We start from the raw sequence: 23,421 nt of genomic DNA on the forward strand, positions 1-23,421 counted from the left end.
GCAGCACAGGTGCCACAGTAGTACAACTCCTCAGACTGGACGAATACTCTCTATCTGATCACTTTAACAGAGGTTATACTAGGATAAATGTATCTGCTTTTGTTTAATCACTTTGAATGGACTTATGATGCTGTCAGACAACAGTGCCTGTCACATCGTCCGATGAACCACTACAAGTCAAGGGTGTGTTACGGGTGACTGACAGACAGTCCTGTGGGTTTCGGCTATAGAAGGTCACAGCATTTGGCTATGCAAACTGCCCCCTGACCTTCTATTATTTCTGCTTGGTTTTCATCACTTATCCTGGAAGACCCTGCAGAGTTCATCAGCCTTTCAGCTGCTTTTTGTTAGGAGTTCCCTTGATATCTTTATATACTTTTACTTCCTATTACTCAGTGCTGGTGATAGCTCTTATACCCTTAACAAGTCTTCAGTGAAAGCACTCAGCTTGTATACATAGTTACATAGTTACTTAGATTGAAAAAAGACCTGGGTCCATCTAGTTCAACCTTCCTCCACCAGTTCTACATTTGATCACTAAGTCATTTATAACCAACAATGTTGTGTGTACTGAGGAAATCATCCAGCCCTTTTTTAAAAGCTGTTATAGTATCTGCCATTACTACCTCTTGTGGTAGGGCATTCCACAGTCTGACTGCTCTAACTGTAAAGAACCCTTTCCTATTTAGCTGCCGGAATCGCTTTTCTTCCACTCGCAGTGAGTGCCCCCTGGTCCTTAGTATTGTCTTTGGAAGAAATAAGTCATGTGCCAGTCCTTTATATTGACCACACATGTATTTATACATATAAATGAGATCTCCTCTGAGACGTCTTTTTTCTAAGCTAAACATATCTAACTTTTTCAACCTGTTATCATATGGGCGGCCTTCCATTCCTTGTAGTAGTCTAGTTGCCTGCCTTTGAACTGACTCTAACTTCTGAATGTCCTTTTTAAAATGTGGAGCCCAAAACTGGATCCCATATTCCAGATGTGGCCTTACAAGTGATTTATAGAGGGGTAACAATACGTTGGGATCACGGGATCTAATCTCTCTTTTTATACACCCTAATATCTTGTTTGCTTTAGCAGCTGCTGCTTGACATTGAGTTCTGCTGCTCAGCTTATTTGTAATCAGAATACCCAAGTCTTTCTCCTGTTCTGTAGTCCCGAGTTTACTTCCAATTAATGTATACGCAGTTATAGGATTACTCCGTCCTAGGTGCATTACTTTACATTTATCAACATTAAATCTCATTTACCAAGTATCTGCCCATTCTGACATCTTATCCATATCTTTTTGCAATATTGTACTATCAAGGTCAGTTTTTAATATCCTACATAGTTCGGTGTCATCAGCAAAGACTGACACTTTACTATCAATCCCATCCAAAAGGTCATTAATAAAGAGATTAAAAATAATCGGTCCTAGCACAGATCTGTCGCAGGCGGAGGAGGGGACGCTGCGCTCTCCCACTGCCACCCAGGAGGTTCCCTTCACTAACGAATTTGGCAAATTCACGGCGACTCCTAGCCTTGCCGGGGTCCGTAAGCCCCTGCCAGATGGTGCTGGCTTTTCTTTGCGTACCGGTCCGGTACCGCCGGGCCACCGCCCGTCCACGTTCTTTACGGTAAACTCCGATAGGCCACTCCTGCAGACAGTCACCACCGTCTGCCAACCTTGCTGATCCGTCCGGGCCACACACCCGGACCAACTTCAGGCTGCTTAACTGCCACTTTACTCCTCTCACTTCCACTTCCAAACTCAACTCCTCTCAAAACTGATCTGCCTGGTTTGCCCGCCTCCAGGACTGTGAACTCCTCGGTGGGCGGGGCCAACCGCCTGGCCCACCCCCTGGTGTGGACATCAGCCCCTGGAGGAAGGCAAAAAGGGTTTGCGTCTGACTTCGGTGTACCTGACCGGGAGTGTGGGGTGTGTTGGTGTTGTTCTCTGTGGCCCCTGGCTTGTCCAGGGCACCACATTCCCTCTTAGTAAAATGCAGACCGTCCGCGGGCTGCCCGTCCATCACCGGTTTTATTTTCACAAACTGGAAAAGTAAACGGTAAAACAGGTTACATTTATAATAACATCTTCCCACATCGGGAGGTACTCTTACTTAAAACGTTGCAAACGGTTACGGCTTCCGCTCTCTCCCACCCAAGTAACCTGGCCCTGATGCTGCCCCTAAGCAAATAGGCAGCAGCCCTTGACCCCAGTCCAGCACAAGTTACCCGAGCGGGTTCTGCCCTTTTCAGGGGACCCACGTCCATGGGGAACCCCTGAAACCCCCAGAGGATCGCCACTGGTTCCGGTGGTGGCTGGGCCCCAGCCTGCTCCACTGCGGGCCCTTCCTCCAATCTGCCTCTCCGGAGGCGGCAACGGTGAAAGCCACAAACACAATTATTTACAAGCCACAAGTTCGTGGTTGCCCTGCTAGTTCTCAGGCTTCTCCATAAGGAGTCCCTTATGCAAAACTTGAAAGCAGTCCCCACGGGGACAATGGTGCCGGCAACGACCGGTCTCAATCACTCTGCAAATTAGATGAATCTTCGGTAATCATTCTTTCTTATCATTCTTTTCCAACTTTTAAACAACACACTGGTGGTCCCAACGGGGGACAATTGCAACGGTACTCCGCTGCCATCACTCGGATTCTTCGGCATCGGGAGGGGGCGCGGTGCACACACGGGCCTCTTGGCTGCCCCTCAACTTTACATCTAACGCAAACCACCCCCTCTCCCCGCAGTGCCGGGTGTACTGTACCAGGTCCCCTGGCATCAGGTTGTGGCCTGGGTGCTCCTCCGGCAGGTGGGCGTTAACATCCCACCGGGCTATGAAGACTTCGGCCTCCAGGCCTGGCTCATAGATAAAGCCATAGCCCCGGCGGACATCAAACCGCCTCACCTGCCCTTCATACAGGGGGCCCTGGACATGGAAGGTCGCTTGCCTGAGACTCTCCTTTTCCCGGATCGTACGGGCCACCATCTCTGCCTTCTTCTTCTCCCTTTCCGCGATCTCTGGGCCCAGCGGCGTTGGCTCCCTATCCCAATACGGTGCTGCTGCGAGCTCTGGCGCACGGGTCGGGCCCCGCGAGACCTTATGGACACTGCTCACCACTGGTGATCTGGGTGGAAGGTCCCGCGGTGACTTGGCCTGGGGTGCTGCTTTGCAGCGGCAACCCGGCGCAACCTCAGCCGAGGTGTGGTGGATGGGCATAGGGGTCCTCTTCCGCTGGGCTTTCGGCACGGAGCGGTCTGTCGGCTCCGGCTCGGGGGAAGTCTCTACAGGTGCCTCCGGTTCGGGCTTCGGGACCTTCCACGGTAGCCTCTCGGGTTGATCACGGGCTCTGGCTGCAGGCCGATCCGCCTGGGCGGACATGCGGGGTACAAATACCGGTTGCGGGGGTAACGGGCCTAGTGACGGGGTCACGGCAGCCGATACGGGTAGCGAGGGAGGTAGCAGGGCGAGCGGGTTTAGACCGGGTCCCGCGGCCGCGATGACCGACCCCCTAGGGGTACCGGGTTGTGGGTCACTCACCCTCCCTTGCGAAACTTCCTCCTCGCGTCTCCGCACGGTTGCTATAACCTCCGCCATGTCGGCCTCCCACTCCTCCAGGAGGAGCTGCATCTTGACCTGCAGCCGCTGTTGGAGTTGAGCTGTCCGGATCTCCACCCACGCCGTGGTTCCAGGCGCGGGGGCTACGGTGCTGCGGCACGGCATGTACATGGCTTTAGCGGCCTCTTCCAGGAACCAGCAACAAGATGGCCGCAGGATCCTGGCATCCCTGCTTTTATAGCCGCGCTCACATGCGACCAGTCGCCATTTCGTCCCCCTTAGTCTCTTTCCGGCTCCTCCTCTACAGGGGCGGGGTTTTGGCCTTCGCGCCTCCACTACTCGAGGAGACATTCGAGCGGGAATTTTTCGCGCTCAAGATGGCGGCTTCTCACATTTTCCAGCCGGACACCTCCGGCGGTAACAAGGCGCACCTCTACCAGACGGCAGAGCGGTAGGATCCTGTTCGTGACGCCAAGTTGTCGCGGGCGGAGGAGGGGATGCTGCGCTCTCCCACTGCTCGGGTCCGGCCGCTGCTGCGGCTGCTCGGTGGTGGCTCGATCGGTGGGCCGGATCCCGGGGACTCGAGCGGCGCTCCTCGCCCGTGAGTGAAAACGGGATTTGATTGTGGGGATTTGGTTATTGTCCGTGACGCCACCCACAGTCGTGGTGATATTGGTGACACCACTGCTGCTCTGGACGGGGATCCCGGGAGCGATGACTGGGAGCAGCTTTGATGTTAGTTCTCCCCTCCGTGGGTAGGGGGTTGGTTGTCCCGGGGCCCGGTGATGGGGTAGGGATGGATAGCAGGCGGGTTACGGGACCTGGTGAGGTGCAGGGTCGTGGGTACACCGCTGTGCCGCACGGCACGGTGGTACTCACTCAGCCAATGATGAGGACACAGTTCTTGGTAAAACACACGGCTGGATGGACGGGTCCCACAGACGGCTGCGGTGTTGTTTCTCCCGGCAGGTTGATGGTGACTGCCTTTCCCTGCACCTATGTAGTGTAACGGTTCCAATGGGTTCCCACCGGTAACCCGCACCCCGGCTTGAATGTGGGCCGGAGGAGCCCCTTTTGCCTGCAGGCTCTGGCCCTGGGAACGGTAGCCTTGGCGGTGGCTGTGTTTCCCTCTCACGGTTGGACTGTTGCCTTCTGTCGGGACTTGGCTGCTGGGAAACCCAGGAGGTTCCCTTTGCTAACGAATTTGGCAAATTCACGGCGACTCCTAGCCTTGCCGGGGTCCGTAAGCACCTGCCGGATGGTGCTGGCTTCTCTTTGCGTACCGGTCCGGTACCGCCGGGCCACCGCCCGTCCACGATCTTTACGGTAAACTCCGATAGGCCACTTCTGCAGACGGTCATCACCGTCTGCCAACCTTGCTGATCCGTCCGGGCCACACACCCGGACCAACTTCAGGCTGCTTAACTGCCTACTCCTCTCACTTCCACTTCCAAACTCAACTCCTCTCAAAACTGATCTGCCTGGTTTGCCCGCTTCCAGGACTGTGAACTCCTCGGTGGGCGGGGCCAACCGCCTGGCCCACCCCCTGGTGTGGACATCAGCCCCTGGAGGAAGGCAACAAGGGTTTGCGTCTGACTTCGGTGTGCCTGACCGGGAGTGTGGGGTGTGTTGGTGTTGTTCTCTGTGGCCCCTGGCTTGTCCAGGGCGCCACAGATCCCTGGGGCACCCCACTGCTGACTATAGCCCATTTAGAGAATGTACCATTTATGACTAGAGTTGAGCGCGGTTCGAGGTTCTCCAGTTCTAGGCTCGAGTGATTTTGGGGCCTGTTCTAGATCGAACTAGAACTCGAGCTTTTTGCAAAAGCTCGATAGTTCTAGAAACGTTCGAGAACGGTTCTAGCAGCAAAAAAACAGCTAATTCCTAGCTGGCTTTCCGCTGTAATAGTGTGAGTCACTCTGTGACTCACACTATTATGAAATTTCAGTGTATAGTGTGCGTGAACAGCGCCTTCAGATCACTCCTGTTTGTATAATGGCGATCGCCATTTTTTTTTTTTTCCTTGTCTTCCTTCCCTAAGCGCGCGCGTGTAGTGGGGAGGGCCATTATGTCAGCCAATCCCAGACACACACATAGCTAAGTGGACTTTTAGCCAGAGAAGCAACGGCATGTGTGATAGGATGTCCATGTCACATGTCCCTGCATTATAAAAACGAGTATCTGGCCTTCCGGACGCCATTATCTCTTCTGCGTCCTTGGTGTCAGACATCACTGGCGCAGCTCTGTCCTTTGTCCTATCGCCGATACTGCTGTATGCACTCCATACACAGCGCTGGACAGCATAGGGATAGCACTTTCCATCAGTCCTTTTAAGGGCTCGTACCGGCAGGGTCAGAGCCATAGGTGACAGGTCCTGAAAACAGAGACAGCGTCTGTCTAGCTAAGGTCAGGGATTTCGTCGCTGCATTTCCCCATTAGGAGGGAATAGAAAGGCAGGCTTTTATTCCTCTACCCAGAGCCCCACAATCCTGGCACTGTACCCTCCTGTCCTCTGCACACTCCAACTCATTATAACTAAGCCATTATACTAGCAAACACTCAGTGTACCTAGTGGCATCCTAAACGTGGCTATTGGACTTTTGTCTAGTCCCACTAGTGCAAAGATATTTTCAGCACCTCTTCCTGCATTGCACACTCCAACTCATTATAACTAAGCCATTATACTAGCAAACACTCAGTGTACCTAGTGGCATCCTAAACGTGGCTATTGGACTTTTGTCTAGTCCCACTAGTGCAAAGATATTTGCAGCACCTCTGCCTGCATTGCACACTCCAACTCATTATAACTAAGCCATTATACTAGCAAACACTCAGTGTACCTAGTGGCATCCTAAACGTGGCTATTGGACTTTTGTCTAGTCCCACTAGTGCAAAGATATTTGCAGCACCTCTGCCTGCATTGCACACTCCAACTCATTATAACTAAGCCATTATACTAGCAAACACTCAGTGTACCTAGTGGCATCCTAAACGTGGCTATTGGACTTTGCTATAGTCCCACTAGTGCAAAGATATTTGCAGCACCTCTGCCTGCATTGCACACTCCAACTCATTATAACTAAGCCATTATACTAGCAAACACTCAGTGTACCTAGTGGCATCCTAAACGTGGCTATTGGACTTTTGTCTAGTCCCACTAGTGCAAAGATATTTGCAGCACCTCTGCCTGCATTGCACACTCCAACTCATTATAACTAAGCCATTATACTAGCAAACACTCAGTGTACCTAGTTGCATCCTAAACGTGGCTATTGGACTTTTGTCTAGTCCCACTAGTGCAAAGATATTTGCAGCACCTCTGCCTGCATTGCACACTCCAACTCATAACTAAGCCATTATACTAGCAAACACTCAGTGTACCTAGTAGCATCCTAAACGTGGCTATTGGACTTTGCTATAGTCCCACTAGTGCAAAGATATTTGCAGCACCTCTGCCTGCATTGCACACTCCAACTCATTATAACTAAGCCATTATACTAGCAAACACTCAGTGTACCTAATGGCATCCTAAACGTGGCTATTGGACTTTGCTATAGTCCCACTAGTGCAAAGATATTTGCAGCACCTCTGCCTGCATTGCACACTCCAACTCATTATAACTAAGCCATTATACTAGCAAACACTCAGTATACCTAGTGGCATCCTAAACGTGGCTATCGGACTTTGCTATAGTCCCACTAGTGCAAAGATATTTGCAGCACCTCTGCCTGCATTGCACACTCCAACTCATTATAACTAAGCCATTATACTAGCAAACACTCAGTGTACCTAGTGGCATCCTAAACGTGGCTATTGGACTTTTGTCTAGTCCCACTAGTGCAAAGATATTTTCAGCACCTCTTCCTGCATTGCACACTCCAACTCATTATAACTAAGCCATTATACTAGCAAACACTCAGTGTACCTAGTGGCATCCTAAACGTGGCTATTGGACTTTTGTCTAGTCCCACTAGTGCAAAGATATTTGCAGCACCTCTGCCTGCATTGCACACTCCAACTCATTATAACTAAGCCATTATACTAGCAAACACTCAGTGTACCTAGTGGCATCCTAAACGTGGCTATTGGACTTTTGTCTAGTCCCACTAGTGCAAAGATATTTGCAGCACCTCTGCCTGCATTGCACACTCCAACTCATTATAACTAAGCCATTATACTAGCAAACACTCAGTGTACCTAGTGGCATCCTAAACGTGGCTATTGGACTTTGCTATAGTCCCACTAGTGCAAAGATATTTGCAGCACCTCTGCCTGCATTGCACACTCCAACTCATTATAACTAAGCCATTATACTAGCAAACACTCAGTGTACCTAGTGGCATCCTAAACGTGGCTATTGGACTTTGCTATAGTCCCATTAGTGCAAAGATATTTGCAGCACCTCTGCCTGCATTGCACACTCCAACTCATTATAACTAAGCAATTATACTAGCAATTGATGCTGCCAGTTTAAGGGCCGTAGTTGCATTGTCAGGGATATTTATTCTTTATTATTCTGCTGTTAATAAAGCTAGACCACCGCTGCAATCTACACCACCTCTCAATTTTTACTACCACATTTTCAGTGCACAATCTTGTCGCAATCAACATGAGTGGCAAAATGACAGATGCTGGTGGAAAGGGGAAGAGGCGTGGTGGAAAAGGAAAAAAAGGGTTTGTCCGTGGGGAAGGTGGCAAAGCTCCATTATCATCTGCTGAAGAGAGACCATCTACCAGCAAAAGTAAGATGGCTACTACTTACCGTGGACAATCCGATGTGCTCCCTTTTTTACGGACACGAACAACAGGAACAAAGGTAGATGATGGCCAAAAAAGGAAAATGCTTGAATGGATCTCAAGTGGTCCAACAAGTGCCCTCTCAGCCACTTCAAGTACCGCATCCAAAAAACACCAGTCCTCTGAGTTGTCATCCCAATCAAACTTGCTTTCTCCCAGCTCTGAAGTCTCCATCAGCCCTGCACAGTATGGTGGAACTGAGATGGCTGAGTCTGCAGAGCTGTTCAGTCACACTATAGCCTGGGAATCAGAGGTCTGCTCCCAAGCTACAGTGAGTACAGAACAGGAAATGGTCTGCAGTGATGCCCAGAACCTTTGTGACTCTGATTCAGGCCGTCAGGACCAAGTTTCTGAGCATAATGTTGACCCTTTGTCACAAACTGTAACACCTGTGGTTATAGACAATGAGGAACATACTGATGAAGATGAGACGCAGATACCCGATTGGGATGACAACTTAAATATTCGGTCAGGGTAAGAAGAGGCTCGGTCTGAGGGGGAGGGGAGTGCAAACACAACAATTGATGATGAAGTTCTAGATCCCACCTACTGTCAACCCACAGTCAGGCACTCGAGGAGGTCAACAGAGGTGGTGGAGGAGGATGCAACTGATGACGAAGTTACCTTGCGCCTTCCTGGACAGAGTCGCAGTACTGGTAGCATGTCTACAACTGCATCCTCAGCCACTACTCTGCCTCTGAGCATTATTCGGGGTGGATCAACAGGTCGCATGGCCTCTAAGCCTTGCCTAGCCTGGTCCTTTTTTGACATAGAAAAAGATCGCCCAAATTATGTGATCTGTAAAATTTGTCATGGTTCTCTTAGTAGAGGTCAAAACCTCAGCAGTTTGACAACTTCTTCCATGAATCGTCACATGAATAAATATCATATGTCCCGGTGGGAAGCTCACCGTGCTGCAATGCGGCCTAGTGGAGCGAACAATCCACCGCCTGCCCCTTCCAGTGCATCCGCGCGCTCTTCATCTTCTAGGACTGTGGGGACAGCTGTCACACCTGTTTTTCCACCCACAACTTCCACCACTGTAACCGCAACAGGCAGTTTGCTTGGTAGGTCGTCAGTTGGTTTGGAAGGGGAAACAAGTGAGTGTGTACAGCTCTCTCAGACATCGATAGCACCAATGTTGGATGAAGGCAACATCATGTCTCCGCCTGCACTTTCCTCACAAACCTGCATTTTTCCAGGGACACCCTACTCAACACCGTCTACACACAGCAGCCAGATCTCTGTCCCTCAGATGTGGTCAAATAAAAGGCCACTTCCTGCGACCCATGACAAAGCTAAGAGGTTGACTCTATCCCTCTGTAAGCTGTTGGCTACCGAAATGCTGCCTTTCCGCCTAGTGGACACACAGGATTTTAGAGACTTTATGTCTGTCGCTGTGCCCCAGTACCAGATGCCTAGTCGCCACTACTTCTCTAAGAAAGGTGTGCCCGCGCTACACCAGCATGTCGCACACAACATCACCGCTTCCTTGAGAAACTCTGTGTGTGAACGGGTGCATTTCACCACCGATACTTGGACCAGTAAGCATGGACAGGGACGTTACATGTCGCTGACTGGGCACTGGGTAACTATGGTGATAGATGGTGAAGGGTCTGCTGCACAAGTCTTGCCGTCCCCACGACTTGTGTGTCAATCCTCTGTCTGTCCAAGTTCCGCCACTGCTTCTGCATCCTCCACCTCATCTGGGTCCTCCACCTCCGCCCCAAGCCTGCCTGGTCAGGCCACCAGCGTTCTCACTGCGCAGAAGGAATCACGCACCCCTCATTACTATGCTGGCAGCAGAGCGCAACGGCATCAGGCTGTCTTTAGCTTGACATGTCTTGGGAATAAGAGTCACACAGCTGAGGAGTTGTGGTCAGCTCTGTGGTCTGAGTTTAATAAATGGTTGTCTCCACTCAACCTGCAGCCTGGTAAGGCCGTGTGCGACAATGCTGCAAACCTGGGTGCGGCCCTTCGCCTGGGCAAGGTGACACACGTACTTTGTATGGCTCACGTGTTGAACCTTGTCGTCCAGCAATTTTTAACACACTATCCCGGCCTAGATGGCCTTCTGAACAGGGCACGAAAACTGTCTGCTCACTTCCGCCGTTCAAGCGCCGCAGCTGAGCGACTTGCATCGCTCCAGAAGTCTTTCGGCCTGCCGGTTCATCGCCTGAAATGCGATGTGGCGACATGCTGGAATTCAACTCTCCACATGTTACAGCGACTGTGGCAGCACCGCCGAGCCCTGGTGCAATACGTCATGACGTATAGCCTGGGCCAACGAGATGCAGAGGTGGGTCAGATCACCCTGATGGAGTGGTCTCACATCAAGGACCTATGCACCCTTCTGCACAGTTTCGACATGGCGACGAATATGTTTAGCGCTGACAATGCCATTATCAGATTGACGATTCCAGTCATTTACATGCTGGAGCACACGCTAAACACTATTCGGAGTCAGGGGGTGGGACAACAGGAAGGGGATGAACTACAGGAGGATTCATATGCGCAAGACACAACAACATCACCAAGGTCCAGACGTTCATCATCACCAAGGCGCCAGGCATGGGACCATGGGGGACAGGGATCAACAAGGGCGCATGGTAGCAGGCGAGATGTTGAGGAAGGTGCAGGAGAACATGAAGAAATGGAGGACGAACTGTCCATGGACATGGAAGACTCAGCAGATGAGGGAGACCTTGGTCAAATTTCAGTTGAAAGAGGTTGGGGGGAGAAAGAACGGTTAGCACCTCTATGCCACAAACACAGCGTGGACTTGGTCCGCATGGCTGCGCAAGACACATGAGTGCCTTCTTGTTGCACTACCTCCAACATGACCCTCGTATTGTCAAAATTAGAAGTGATGATGACTACTGGCTTGCCACACTATTAGATCCCCGATACAAGTCCAAATTTTGTGACATAATTCTAGCCATAGAAAGGGACGCACGTATGCAGGAGTATCAGCAGAAGCTGTTACTCGATCTTAGCTCGGCTTTTCCACCAAACAACCATGCAGGTGCAGGGAGTGAATCTCCCAGTTGTAACTTGACAAACATGGGACGGTCTCGTCATCTTCAACAGTCTACCCGTACCAGTAGGACCGTATCTGGTGCTGATAACAGCAATTTTATGGAATATTTTCATAATTTTTTTAGACCTTCTTTTGCAAGGCCACCAGAGACAACAAGTCTGACACATAGTCAACGGCTGGAGAGGATGATACAGGAGTATCTCCAAATGATCATCGATGCCATGACTTTGCAAATGGAGCCTTGCTCCTTTTGGGCTTCAAATCTAGAAAAATGGCCAGAGCTCTCCAGTTACGCCTTGGAGATTTTGTCGTGTCCAGCTGCCAGAGTTGTCTCTGAACGTGTCTTCAGTGCTGCTGGGTGTGTGCTGACAGATAAGCGCACGCGTCTGTCCAGTGACAATGTGGACAGACTGACGTTCATCAAAATGAACAAGTCATGGATCCAGAAGGAATTTACTACCCCTGTGTCATCCTGGGGAGAGTAAATGCTTGTGGATTTGGAATGTGCTTGATGCAAATCGAAACATCCTGTTTGCAACTAGGGCACAACTGCTGCAACTGAAGGGGTGGGTGTGTGTGGGGCCCAATTTTTTGAAAAAAGGGAGACTCCGCTTGGAGTAACCCTTGCTTACATTGTTTTTAAAAGAAGCCAAGATGAACAGAGCTGGGATCAGGAAAGACTTTGCTACCTACCCTGGTGTCATCCTGGGGACGGTTAATTATGGCGTATTTTTGAATGTGCTTGATGCAAATCTAGCTGTGAAGTGTACAACTGGGGCACAACTGCTGCCACTGAATGGGTGGGTGTGTGTGGGGCCCAATTTTTGGAAAAAAGGAAGTCTCCGCTTGGAGTAACCCTTGATTACATTGTTTTTAAAAGAAGCCAAGTTGAACAGAGCTGGGATCAGGAAAGACTTTGCTACCTACCCCGGTGTCATCCTGGGGACGGTTAAGAATAGCGTATTTTTGAATGTGCTTGATGCAAATCAAAACATCCTGTTTGCAACTAGGGTACAAGTGCTGCCACTGATAAGCTGTCTGTGTGGGGCCCAATTTTTGGAAAAAAGGGAGGCTCCGCTTGAAGTAACCCTTGCTTACATTGTTTTTAAAAGAAGCCAAGATGAACAAGTCATGGTTCAGCAAAGACTTTGCTACCTACCCCGGTGTCATCCTGGGGACGGTTAAGAATAGCATATTTTTGAATGTGCTTGATGCAAATCAAAACATCCTGTTTGCAAGTAGGGCACAAGTGCTGCCACTGATAAGGTGTCTGTGTGGGGCCCAATTTTTGGAAAAATGGGAGGCTCCGCTTGGAGTAACCCTTGCTTACATTGTTTTTAAAAGAAGCCAAGATGAACAGAGCTGGGATCAGGAAAGACTTTGCTACCTACCCCGGTGTCATCCTGGGGACGGTTAAGAATAGCGTATTTTTGAATGTGCTTGATGCAAATCTAGCTGTGAACTGTACAACTGGGCCACAACTGCTGCCACTGAAGGGGTGGGTGTGTGTGGGGCCCAATTTTTGGAAAAAAGAAGACTCCGCTTGGAGTGCTTACATAGTTTTTAAAAGAAGCCAAGATGAACAGAGCTGGGATCAGGAAAGACTTTGCTACCTATCCCGGTGTCATCCTGGGGACGGTTAAGAATAGCGTATTTTTGAATCTGCTTGATGCAAATCTAGCTGTGAAGTATACAACTAGGGCACAAGTGCTGCCACTGAATCGGTGGGTGTGTGTGGGGTACAATTTTTGGAAAAAAGGGAGGCTCCGCTTGGAGTAACCCTTGCTTACATTATTTTTAAAAGAAGCCAAGATGAACAAGTCATGGTTCAGCAAAGACTTTGCTACCTACCCCGGTGTCATCCTGGGGATGGTTAAGAATAGCGTATTTTTGAATGTGCTTGATGCAAATCAAAACATCCTGTTTGCAACTAGGGCACAAGTGCTGCCACTGATAAGCTGTCTGTGTGGGGCCCAATTTTTGGAAAAAATGGAGGCTCCGCTTGAAGTAACCCTTGCTTACATTGTTTTTAAAAGAAGCCAAGATGAACAAGTCATGGTTCAGCAAAGACTTTGCTACCTACCCCAGTGTCATCCTGGGGACGGTTAAGAATAGCATATTTTTGAATGTGCTTGATGCAAATCAAAACATCCTGTTTGCAAGTAGGGCACAAGTGCTGCCACTGATAAGGTGTCTGTGTGGGGCCCAATTTTTGGAAAAAAAGGGAGGCACCGCTTGGAGTAACCTTTGCTTACATTGTTTTTAAAAGAAGCCAAGATGAACAGAGCTGAGATCAGGAAAGACTTTGCTACCTACCCTGGTGTCATCCTGGGGACGGTTAATTATGGCGTATTTTTGAATGTGCTTGATGCAAATCTAGCTGTGAAGTGTACAACTGGGGCACAACTGCTGCCACTGAATGGGTGGGTGTGTGTGGGGCCCAATTTTTTGAAAAAAGGGAGACTCCGCTTGGAGTAACCCTTGCTTACATTGTTTTTAAAAGAAGCCAAGATGAACTTGTCATGGTTCAGCAAAGACTTTGCTACCTACCCCGGTGTCATCCTGGGGACGGTTAAGAATAGCGTATTTTTGAATGTGCTTGATGCAAATCAAAACATCCTGTTTGCAAGTAGGGCACAAGTGCTGCCACTGATAAGGTGTCTGTGTGGGGCCCAATTTTTGGAAAAAAGGGAGGCTCCGCTTGGAGTAACCCTTGCTTACATTGTTTTTAAAAGAAGCCAAGATGAACAGAGCTGGGATCAGGAAAGACTTTGCTACCTACCCCGGTGTCATCCTGGGGACGGCGGTTAAGAATAGCGTATTTTTGAATGTGCTTGATGCAAATCTAGCTGTGAACTGTACAACTGAGGCACAACTGCTGCCACTAAAGGGGTGGGTGTGTGTGGGGCCCAATTTTTGGAAAAAAGGAAGACTCCGCTTGGAGTGCTTACATTGTTTTTAAAAGAAGTCAAGATGAACAGAGCTGGGATCAGGAAAGACTTTGCTACCTACCCCGGTGTCATCCTGGGGACGGTTAAGAATAGCACATTTTTGAATGTGCTTGATGCAAATCTAGCTGTGAAGTGTACAACTAAGGCACAAGTGCTGCCACTGAATGGGTGGGTGTGTGTGGGGCCCAATTTTTTGAAAAAAGGTAGACTCCGCTTGGAGTAACCCTTGCTTACATTGTTTTTAAAAGAAGCCAAGATGAACAGAGCTGGGATCAGGAAAGACTTTGCTACCTACCCTGGTGTCCTCCTGGGGACGGTTAATTATGGCGTATTTTTGAATGTGCTTGATGCAAATCTAGCTGTGAAGTGTGCAACTGGGGCACAACTGCTGCCACTGAATGGGTGGGTGTGTGTGGGGCCCAATTTTTTGAAAAAAGGGAGACTCCGCTTGGAGTAACCCTTGCTTACATTGTTTTTAAAAGAAGCCAAGATGAAGAAGTCATGTTTCAGCAAAGACTTTGCTACCTACCCCGGTGTCATCCTGGGGACGGTTAAGAATAGCATATTTTTGAATGTGCTTGATGCAAACCTAGCTGTGAATTGTACAACTGGGGCACAACTGCTGCCACTGAATGGGTGGGTGTGTGTGTGGCCCAATTTTTGGAAAAAAGGAAGACTCCGCTTGGAGTCACCTTGCGGTGTTTTACATGATTTTAGAAGGGCATGCCATGCCTATATCTGTGTCTCCTCCTCTTTTTCCTTGTCCTTCTCTCTTGTTTTCACATGAGTATATGTCCTTGTCACTTTCTCATGTGTTTGTGTTGTGTTGTGAGTTGTTTGTCACCTTTTGGACACCTTTGAGGGTGTTTTCTATGTGTTTTTATGTGTTTGTGAATGCCTGCCATTGTTTCCTATGCGGTTCGAGTTCGGTTCGTCGAACGTTCGACGAACCGAACTCGAACGGGACCTCCGTTCGGCGAACCGACCTCGAGCCGAACCGGGACCGTATCGCTCATCTCTATTTATGACTACTCTTTGTTTCCTATCTTTTAGCCAATTCCTTACCCAGTTGCATATAGTTTCGCCTAGTCCTTGCTTCTGGAGCTTTAGTATAAGGCTATTATGTGGTACAGTATCAAATGCCTTTGCAAAGCCCAAATAAATCACATCAGCTGCATTAACAATATCCAGGTTTGCACTTACCCCCTCATAGAAACCCAACAGGTTGGTTAGACATGACTTATCTTTCATGAATCCATGCTGTCTGTCAGTTATCATATTATTTTCTGCAATATATTTTTGCATGTCATCCCTTAAAATGCCCTCAAAAACTTTGCATACTGCTGATGTGAGGCTTACTGGACGGTAGTTGCCTGGATCTACCATCTTACCTTTCTTAAATGTCGGTACCACGTCAGCAATCCTCCGATCCTGAGGCACCAACCCTGTTACAAGCGAGTCTAAAAAGATGAGATACAGCGGTCTGTCGATTACGGAGCTCAATTTCCTCAATATTTGTGGATGAATGCCATCTGGCCCTGGGGATTTGTCAATGTTTAATTTACTCAGACGTAGGCGTACTTCATCTTGTGTTAAATTAATTATATCAGGTGGTGAACTTTGATTTTTCACTTGTTGAATGATCACTGGTAGATCTGGAGAAATGTTGTGGTTATTGCAGTTTCTCTCCCTGAGTAATCTGGAGATAGGTTATTTGTTCACTTTCCCCCTGTTTGTTATCCCTGTGTCTTCTTTAGAGCTTAGTGGGGTTGACTAGGCACTCATCCCATCAGCTCCCTACCTGGGGCCTACTTCAGGGTCAGCCAGGGTTAGTTATCTGGCTCATCACATAGTGGCGGAACCTATTTAGGATGGTGAGGGAAGCCAGGGCCCAGTAGTAGGTTTGGTCAAGAGTCACTATCTCCCTCTTCCCTAGACACAGGGTTTCCCTTCCCTTTCCTTTCGTTTTTCACTTGGTACTTCCCCATACCTAGGGTGACAATTCACGACTAGACTAGAAGCAAATAGAAGACATATTTAAGACTCATAACAGATGAGCACTGAGAGCTTACCTTGGAAGCCCCTAAACATGTTTCCTATAACTATACTGAAAGAGCCACACAATTATGTATCTTTCACCGTACATATTACACTACATCCAGAATGCACAGAATATAACCCAAATTCCCAGATGAGTTTCCCAATTGTCACAAGGCCCCTGGAATGTTTTTTCACCTTTTTATGGGATTGTCCATAGATTATGGTATACTATACCCAAGTGGTTCAGTTCGCACACACCCACACAACTGCATAGGAATTCCCATTACAGACAACCCTAAGACATGTCTACGATTTGTTGACCTTGAACCATACCAAAGGATTGTAGATATATTATTCCTGACTAAGGTTCTATTTAAAGCCTGAAAACATTGGTTGTCATGAAGAGTATCTACCATCTCGCAATGGAAAATGAAGGTAAACCTATTCAGTGCATTTTTAAAATAATATTATCTATATAAAACTAAATTAACCTGCCCTGGAAAATTTAGGTTTAATGGATTGAATCACCCCTGACTTATTATTTGGAGAGGGACACGTGGCAGGGTGGGAGAAATCAGTAGATTACTTACATTTAGCCAGGAAATTCATTCAGCATCAAAGTTACATTATGGTGTGCATCTTAATGTGCGACATGACATCACGTTTCTTGCATCTTTGCAATGTGCTTCATGGCGTTACAAGTCATTTGCTTTAGGTGCTGACAAGGTTTCGGGCAGGTTGCAAGATGTGCGATGAAGCACAGAGCAGTAGATGGTGGGTTGTGGTGGAGGGACTGGATAGAGTGTAGAAGTGCATTTTTTGGCATTTTGCTCACTACAATGCAGCAAAATGTCGACCATCAAACCTGCCATTTTTCTGAAAGCAAATCACAAAGTAGATTTTGCAAAATTAAAATTTTTGCGAAATTCAACTAGAATCCAATGTACCTTGAACAGATTTGTTCATCTCTACAAGTTAACATCTGCTAAATATTATTTATTAACTTTTTGGGGAGTTATGCATGCATAAATATTCAAAGTTTGAAAGGGCAATTTTTTTTATATATTTGTCAAATTTCAAATAATTTCATAACTTAAAGTGAAACATATCAACATAAATGTATTAGTGACTAGAGATGGGCGAATAGTAACTATAAGTGGAACCTTGAGTTATGAGCATAAATTTATTCTGGGAATGTGCTTGTAATCCAAAACACTCTTGTAAGAAAGCAAATTTTCCCCTGATACATAATTGTAATGCAGACGATTCGTTCCACAGCCCAAAATTATTTACTGCATTCATATAACATTATTACAGTAATAAAAAATACTGTACAGCATACAGTACAGTAAGAGACCTGTATATGCATCCCGTGCCTGCCCCACACGTATCACAGATGTAACGCGCCCACGGGGTTTTGGGGGTTACTCGTCACCGGGCCGGTGTAGGGTTTGGGATGTCACAGCAGCCTTGCCTGGTTTTGTGACCCCAGCGATGTAAAAAAAGATTAGGATGAGAATGATGGGAGTTAGTTATTCGTGACGCCACCTGTGGTATGCGGTTAAATAGGAGCCGCCACTGCAGGAAGTCCGTCTTTTGGGGTAGATGGTGACACAGCTCCGTTGTTACAGCTCTCCACAGGTAGAACTAGGCCCCAGGGAGGATGATGAGCTTAGTAGTAGCCAATGGCGCCGGAGCGCGTGGGGCGATGGCACCGTCAGAGATTGGAGGACACAGAGGTTGCAGTCAAAGGTCTTTACTCACTGAGATGTCACCGCCTTTGGAGTGCCAAGCTCTGCTGTTATGGGCTCCAGCCAATCCTGGATAGTTTGGAGGTGAAGGCCAGTGTTCCTTCTGTGTGTCTTTTCAAGTGGAATTCCCTCCACCCCAGCTCCTGGGCTGTGGAACGGGCCGCGGGTGCCGGCTGCACTCTCCACAATCCCTGGGATCCCCCTTCTTCCTAAGAACCCGAGCCGTTCACTTCCCTTAGTTGCTGCTGCCTGCTTGTTGGTCCAGGCTTGACTAACTATGTGTGATGTGAATCCTTACTTCCCCTGAAGGTGGCCCGCCTCCCGGGGTGCAAAACTAGTGTGCAGGAGGTCCCATTTCTCGTGATGGCCACCCCCAGCACCTACCCTAGCCCGGTCCCAGTGGGTGAACATCTGACTGTGTGTTGTATGGATTATGGTGGCTTACCAGTGATGACCTCCTCTGTATCTAGGATGAATAGCGTACCTCAGCTGAGGTGCAGTACCCTGTGGCGCCTGGAGCTGCAGGGTCGCCACAGATGTATGGGAAGTTTATCAGTTACCTAAAGTTGGTTTAGTAGTGACGTATCAAGTATGGAGTATGGTGAACACGCAAAAGCCGGAACCCGGCACTGTGGAAAAAAATGCGATTGATGGGTTATGCGCAGGTGTTAGAAGCAGTGAGCATTATTAGTATAGTACTGTGTCTGCTCAGGAAGGGAGGTACAGTACTGTAGAGGGGTGGGGAGGGCTCATGTGATGCTCACATTACAAAATCTTGCTCGTTTACTAAGTTACAATTTTTTAAAAATGTAAACTTGTCTTGGAAAAACGCTCTCAAACTAAGTTAGTCTTGATCCAAGGTTTGTCTTCGGATAATGCTTACCAAATACTGAGTACTATTCCAGTATTTGTCACAACAAGAAAAATGCTTGGGTTCCTCATTGACTTGCATTAGGTTCGTTATTCATGACAAATACCAGAATAGTGCTGTGGGATTCCATTACGAGTAATCCGACCACGAATACTTACTATTGGCCCATCACTATTAATGACATAAAGCACAATGTGTAACGAAAAAACAGTCTGAGAATCACTGGCATAGGTGGAAGTATTTCAGAGATAGCACATAAAGTGATATATCAGATATGAAAAATGTGGCCCAGTCAGGAAAGTAAAACCTGGCTGTTGTTTGAAAGAGTTTACAACAAAATAACAATGTTCCCTTTCACAACTTTGGCCCGGTCATCAGCCGATTTAAGTTTAATATTGGCTATAAGTCAATTATTAATATCCCACAAATATTGTACCTCAAAATAGGGTAACAAAGGTGAAAATACAGCAATATTGTGTTTATAATGTGCAAAATAATCACGCTCTCCAATATGATTTATATCGTAAACTACAATATAAAGACTCAAAGAATAATGAATGTGTGAGGTCTGTTAGGCCATGCACACACAGCATCTTTAGGATATCTTCCTAATGTGACTTTGCGGTACCAGCACCAGTGTCTTTCATTGTGTACTGTACTTTATATAGAGCGTATGACTTCCCAGTGGATAATACCCAAAGAATGAGTATGCCACTTATTTTAACTGCTTCTGTGATACTTGTAATAAAATGCACAAAAAATGTAATTAAATAAATGCAGTTAAATGGTAAAACGTAAAAAAATTAAGGAAAATGTACAACATCCAAAGCTCATAGTCAGAATGTAGCCTAAACTATATGGAGAGATGGTGTGCACACCGGTGACTATGTAAGGGGAATACATGAAATAGCAGAAACTGCTGTGTGAATACTGACATGAAAAATCCAATAGCTATATGTAAGAATGAAAATATGAAAAATGGAACCTGAATTACTGCCATGAACATGTGAATAAAGAGAAATTTAGCTATTCAGTTGATCAATGCAACAGAGCCCCAACACTACGCCAAAGTATTTCTCTACGTTGGGGTCCCTAGCTTGTGTGTGTCCTCTCATGCAGTTAAAAAACTTACCGTGTATGGGAAGCTGAGGCCCAGGCTGTCACGCTCCCGATGCCTCAGCACCGCTCCTTACCCGCTGATCCGGTCGCACCATCCCGGCACCGCTCCGTACCCACTGATCTGGCCTCACCGTCACTGCACTGCTCCTTAACCACTGATCCAGTCCACGTGTCCACCGGTCATGGCTGCCTCTCCCGCTTGTGCTCTCCTGTGTCCTGCTCCTGGTCTTATGAGTCTGACTCTGAGTCTTAGCCACATGGTTCTGTATAGGACCAGGCCGTGCCCACTCTCCTGGTCTTATAGGCCCAGCACACCTGCAGCAGGAAATGACATGAGGCTGTGCTGGGTATATAAGACTGGCCTTTCCATGTGGGCGGCGCCTGATCAATGTGTCTTGAAGCCTTGTCTTGTGAGCTAGTTGCTCAGGTCCCCTTGTGCCGTGTCCTGGACTACTGTTTGTCTTTCCTACCCGGCACCTGTGCCAGTATACCATACAGTCTTAGGAACTCCGTGACCCCAGTGACTTTGTTCTTCCCGTCCCCTGTGGGACCCGGCTCCCATCCCGGCCACGCCAGTGCTCCGGCTGCCGTGTACCCTGCCCCCCCGGTGGGGTGCTCGGTCCAGCGGATCCACCTCCTGGGTCTACCAGTCCTCCCGGTCCTGACAGGCTATATATGCGTATAATGTGGACTGGCAATAGGTGTGGGTGGGGTCGGGTTCACAAACGAAAGACTACAAATCAACGTCTGAAACAACATTCTGAGTCTGAACTGGGTGCAAAAACCCAGCCCCACCCACACCTATTGCCAGTCCACATTATATGCATTTATAGCCTGGGTCTCAGCTTCCCATACATGGTAAGTTTTTTAACTGCATGATAGGACACACACTAGCTAGGGACCCCAACGTAGAGAAATACTTTATTCATATGTTCTTGGCAGTAATGCAGATTCCATTTTTCATACTTTCACTCTTACATATAGCTATTGGATTTTTCATGTCAGTATTCACACAGCAGTTTCTGCTTTTCAAATATTCCCCTTACATAGTCACTGGTGTGCATACCTTCTCTCCATATAGTGTAGATTTTTTAGGTTATTGCACCCAGTTCAGACTCAGAATGGTGTTCCAGACGTTATTTCTTGATAGAATGTAGCCTTACACACAGCGACGTATCTAACGATATATCACCGGGGCCACGGATTCCGTGATGCACATCCGGCATCGTTAGCGACGTCGTTGCATGTGACACCAACGAGTGACCGTTAACGATGGAAAATACTCACCAAATCGTCCATCGTTGACAGATCATTCATTTTCAAAAAAATCGTTGATTGTTGAAGACACAGGTTGTTCGTCGTTCCTGAGGCAGCACACATCGCTATGTTGGACACCTCGGGAATGATGAACTACAGCTTACCTGCGGCCGCCGTTAATGAGGAAGGAAGGAGGTGGGCGGGATGTTACGGCCGCTCATCTCTGCCCCTCTGCTTCTATTGGGCGGCCACTTAGTGACGCCATTGTGACGCCGAATGAACTGCCCCCTTAGAAAGGAGGCTGTTCGCCGGCCACAGCAACGTCGCTAAGTAGGTAAGTCTGTGTGACAGCTCCTAACAATATTGTGCGCCACGGGCAGCGATTTGCCCGTGACGCACAAACGACAGTGGCGGGTACACTCGCTAGCGATATCGCTGCGTGTAAAGCCCCCTTTAATCTATGGAAGCTGATATACAGTGCTGGCCAAAAGTATTGCCACCCCTGCAATTCTGTCAGATAATACTCAGTTTCTTCTTGAAAATGATTGCAATCACAAATTCTTTGGTATTATTAACTTCATTTATTTTGCTCGCAATGAAAAAACACAAAAGAGAATGAAACAAAAATCAAATCATTGATCATTTCACATAAAACTCCAAAAATGGGCCAGACAAAAGTATTGGCACCCTTAGCCTAATACTTGGTTGCACAACTTTTATCCAAAATAACTGCGAACAACCGCTTCCGGTAACCATCAATGAGTTTCTTACAATGCTCTCCTGGAATTTTAGACCATTCTTCTTTGGCAAACTGCTCCAGGTCCCTGAGATTTGAAGGGTGCCTTCTCCAAACTGCCATTTTGAGATCTCTCCACAGGTGTTCTATGGGATTCAGGTCTGGACTCATTCCTGGCCACTTTACTAGTCTCCAGTGCTTTCTCTCAAACCATTTTCTAGTGCTTTTTGAAGTGTGTTTTGGGTCATTGTCCTGCTGGAAGACCCATGACCTCTGAGGGAGACCCAGCTTTCTCACACTGGGTCCTACATTATGCTGCAACATTTGTTGGTAGTCTTCAGACTTCATAATGCCATGCACACGGTCAAGCAGTCCAGTGCCAGAGGCAGAAAAGCAACACCAAAACATCAGGGAACCTCCGCCATGTTTGACTGTAGGGACCGTGTTCTTTTCTTTGAATGCCTCTTTTTTTTCCCTGTAAACTCTATGTTGATGGCTTTCCCCAAAAAGCTCTACTTTTGTCTCATCTGACCAGAGAACATTCTTCCAAAACGTTTTAGGCTTTCTCAGGTAAGTTTTGGCAAACTCCAGCCTGGCTTTTTTATGTCTCAGGGTAAGAAGTGGGGTCTTCCTGGGTATCCTACCATACAGTCCCTTTTCATTCAGACGCCGATGGATAGTACGGCTAGACACTGTTGTACCCTTGGACTGCAGGGCAGCTTGAACTTGTTTGGATGTTAGTCGAGGTTCTTTATCCACCATCCGCACAATCTTGTGTTGAAATCTCTCGTCAATTTTTCTTTTCCTTCCACATCTAGGGAGGTTAGGCACAGTGCCATGGGCTTTAAACTTCTTGATGACACTGCGCACCGTAGACACAGGAACTTTCAGGTCTTTGGAGATGGACTTTTAGCCTTGAGATTGCTCATGCTTCCTCACAATTTGGATTCTCAAGTCCTCAGACAGTTCTTTGGTCTTCTTTCTTTTCTCCACGCTCAATGTGGTACACATAAGGACACAAGACAGAGGTTGAGTCAACTTTAATCCATGTCAACTGGCTGCAAGTGTGATTTAGTTATTGCCAACACCTGTTAGGTGTCACAGGTAAGTTACAAGTGCTGTTAATTACACAAATTAGAGAAACATCACATGATTTTTCAAACAGTGCCAATACTTTTGTCCACCCCCTTTTTTATGTTTGGTGTGGAATTATATCCAATTTGGCTTTATGATATTTTTTTTTATTTTTTTTCATTGAAGACAAATTAAATGAAGATAAAAATACCAAAGAATTTGTGATTTAAA

General features: G+C 47.6%; 1 protein-coding gene across 1 annotated transcript in view; it reads left to right on the forward strand.

Moving 5' to 3' along the window:
• The window catches only part of LCP2 (lymphocyte cytosolic protein 2), a 365,493-nt gene that overhangs the window by 59,673 nt on the left and 282,399 nt on the right, over window positions 1-23,421 (forward strand). The gene's annotated exons all lie outside the window — the stretch shown is intronic.

This window comes from Anomaloglossus baeobatrachus, chromosome 4, assembly GCF_048569485.1.
Source record: "Anomaloglossus baeobatrachus isolate aAnoBae1 chromosome 4, aAnoBae1.hap1, whole genome shotgun sequence".
NCBI lineage: Eukaryota > Metazoa > Chordata > Amphibia > Anura > Aromobatidae > Anomaloglossus > Anomaloglossus baeobatrachus.